This window comes from Leptonychotes weddellii, chromosome 3, assembly GCF_054177405.1.
Source record: "Leptonychotes weddellii isolate Sample4059 chromosome 3, ASM5417740v2, whole genome shotgun sequence".
NCBI lineage: Eukaryota > Metazoa > Chordata > Mammalia > Carnivora > Phocidae > Leptonychotes > Leptonychotes weddellii.
The window spans coordinates 97733009-97736676 of NC_138371.1; the positions used below are offsets into that span (position 1 = coordinate 97733009).

Sequence of the window (3668 nt, forward strand, 5' to 3'; positions counted from 1 at the left end):
CCGCCTTGCAGCCGGCTTCCCTGTTCATTACCTGGGAGCTCTGCCACACTCAGGCACCCCCGGTCTTTCTGTGACCCCAAGGGTCCTGAGACCACACTGTCCCGGAGGGTTCCACCCCCCGCTTAGCCACCAGAGTGACGTCCCTCAGCGGAGCAGACTTTTAAAAGTTCCGATTTTGTGCTCCGTGGCTCTATCACTTGCCAGAAGCGGCCGATGGAGGCCCCTCCCCTGCCATCTATCCTCCCGAATATCACCTGGGATTCACTTCTCCGCACGTCCTACCTTCCAGAAAGTGGTCGCCTTTCTGATGAGAGAGTTGTTGCTATTCTTTTCTTCGATCTCCTGTTGAGTTTGTAGGTGTTCAGAATGGTTTGATCCCTATCCAGCTGAATTTTTGAGAGGAGACGAAATCCAGGTCTCCTACTCCTCCGCCATCTTGCTCCGCCCCCAGCCACACAACTCTCTTTTAAAAGGAAACCTAAACCTAAGTCCCTAAAATTATAGAGACATCCTTACTATTTTATCATATATTTTAGGCCATGGCTTCACAAACTGTATAGCAATAATGTGAGGGTTCTTCATTAAACTAGTGAACAAATTAGCATGTCAAAAATTTTTAAGCAAGTGCCTAAATGTGCACCATATTGTACCATGTGCCTCACCTCTGAATAGATATGATTGATGACAGACCATTAAGAATATTTCCTAGTTCAGAGGAATTCTTAATCTCAGGAAACAAACTGAGGTTTGCTGGAGTGGTGGGGAGTCAGAGGCATGGGATGGCTGAGTGATGGACATTGGGGAGGGTATGTGCCATGGTGAGCGCTGTGAATTGTGTAAGACTGATGAATCACAGACCTGTATCTCTGAAACAAATAATACATTAACATAACATAATAATAAAAAAATTAAAAAATACGATTCAAACTAAAAAAAAAGGATATTAGAAAGGGAAAAATGAAGGGGGGGATTGGAAGGGGGAGAAGAACCATGAGAGACTATGGAGAGGGGAGGGGGCTGGGGAGATGGTTTAGCCTGGTGATGGGTATTAAAGAGGGCACATATTGAATGGAGCACTGGGTATTATATGTAAACAATGAATCACGGAACACTACATCAAAAACTAATGATGTAATGTATGGTGATTAACATAGCATAATAAAATTAAATTAAAAAGAAAGAAATACACTAAAAAAAAGAATATTTCCTAGTTCAAAATCCAATAGAGTTTATTTGGGTATGTATCATTATATAAACACACAAAAAATTAATCTTTCCCTCTTTCCTAACTGCCACTGACTATGTGCTGGTGTCCTAAACTTGAATCAGTCTCAGTCTATTCAAGTTCATCCCTAAGCACAAAACTTCTTAAATGCAAATTTTGTCAGTCTCCTGCTCAAAATCTTCAATTTCCCAGAGTTCTTAATTGCATGAATCTGGCTAGCTTGACCACAAATAATTGAGTATAAGTATTAAATACATAACAGAATAAGTGGAGGAGACTGAAAAAAGATGGATAGGATAATAGGTGTGAATGAAAGTTATTCTGCAACATGAGAAGCAGGCAGTGTTATATATACTTTTTTTTAGAGGTATGGAAATTGATATCCATGACATTGGCACATTTATTCCCCTGTCTCTTGCTACAAATGGAATAGAACTGGTGGAAAAGTATCCCATTGAGACCCCAGGTCTTCTGAGCTACAATCCAGTTCTAGAGGGCACAGGCTTCTTGACTGGTCTGTCGGTGGCAAAGTAACTCACCTATTCCAACGTTTTCCCACCTATGGCTAAGGGGAGACACCCATCCTCTCAGAGTGACCTGGGATACATGAGACAGATGTGGTCATGGTAGATCCCTCAATAGAGATACTGGTATCCAAGAATTCCAGGATGATATTCCAAGGCAGTAAATCAAATTCCTGTTGACGAGGGGTTAGGGTAGAGACTCCAGAACTAGATTCCAGCTCAGCCAACATTTATCCACTCCAAGGATTTCTACTATAAAATCTGGTAGGATTCCCATCAGGCTCTGCAAAGACTATTTCTCAGCAGCCACCTTCTGTTCCTGAGTCCTTACAGACTGTGGATACTCAGGCAAAATTCCACTATGCCAGACAGACTCCTGAAGAAGCCAGAGGTACTGTACTCTAGACATGTTAGATCAGCTACTTGAACTTCTAACCACCTCTGAATTAGGGTACCAAAGATAAGATGAAAAACTTTCTTCATATTTACTGTACATAGTCATCTTCTCTGTTCCATTAACAGCAAGAGGAACCGATCCAGGGTTATATTAGCTAACTCTGTCTCTGTGCCTGATCACCACTCCTGAGGTCTTGGGCTGACACAGCTGCACCTGACAAGTAGCCATCCACACATCCTTTGGGAATTCATTCAGGATGTGTTTTGGGGGGGGGGCGGTTCTGGCTGCATTTCTAGTAGCTAGTATGTCAGTATTCTAGCCAGTGTGTCATCATTGCTATTGTACTAACCAACAGCCATCAATATTAGTAATACAATGGCTGTGAATCCCAAAGACCACGATATCTTTATGTTATTATATTGACAATCACAACCCCTGTTTGGTGGGTCCATTTGGTCAAGTCAAAAGGGTTCTCTCTGCATGCTTTTCTTCTCTTGCATGACATGGGCAGTAGCTTCCTCCAATACATAATGGAAAAGAAATCCCCAATTAGGAGAAGCAGCTAGATGATAGAAACCAGAAGGAGTTAATGAATCAATGAATTCTTTGACTCCAGTGAGCCACTGCTATTCTGCATGGAGCACTGGGTGTTATATGCAAACAATGAATCATGGAACACTACATCAAAAACTAATGATGTAATGTATGGTGATTAATATAACATAATAATAAAAAAAAATGACTTCCTAACTCTCCAGTGCTTTCACACTAAGGTGAAGCCCCTTTGCCTAGCCTTTAAGGTTCTTCCTACTGTACGTGTTGCTTATCTCTCCAATCTGAAGGGCATTTTAACCATGGGCTATAGAATTGTCTATATTTTATAATAATGTATTTGGTGAAAATTATTGGACAGTAATGTATTTTTCAGCTTCAAGCAATGTCTTTAATATTTTCCTGATCATATCACATAATTTTCCTTTTAAGAATATCAGTTATATCTCCATATGTGAGAAATTGGTATACAGTTTAATACACATGAACCCAGGAAAAATGGAGATTTTTTCCAAAGTAGTAAGATGACTGGTACCAGCAGAGTGATATTTCTTACCTGGCAAAAAATGAAGTGCAGTATGAACATGATAAGGTCAAAGGGAAAGCGAAGACCTCATTAGCTTAGAAAAAAGGTAGGGACAAAACAGACATGTAGGAAAGCTTGAGAACTAACATTCAATCCTTAATTGACTCTCAGTAAGATAAATTCAAAGAAGTTTTACTAGGTAGAATGAGCCATGACCGCTCAGAGTGATATTTTTAGTTCCATGGAAGCATTCCAAGTTTGGAGCGAAATGAACAAAGATATTTAGAATGGGAATCAATTTCCTAATCCTTATTACCATTATATATTCTTAGTTATTTCATTTCCAACCTCAAGTAAGGTACTTTGAGAAGTTCTGGTGTTTCCAACCTAAACTTTCCTAGATTCACTAACATTAAAAAAAAAAAAAGATTTCTGAAAAGGAGT

At 40.0% G+C, this 3668-nt stretch overlaps 1 pseudogene; it reads right to left on the reverse strand.

Annotated features, from left to right (window-relative positions):
• Positions 1-1790: 1790 nt before the first annotated feature.
• On the reverse strand, positions 1791-2390 carry LOC115939616 (sorting nexin-19 pseudogene; annotated as a pseudogene).
• Between the last annotated feature and the right edge of the window lie 1278 nt (positions 2391-3668).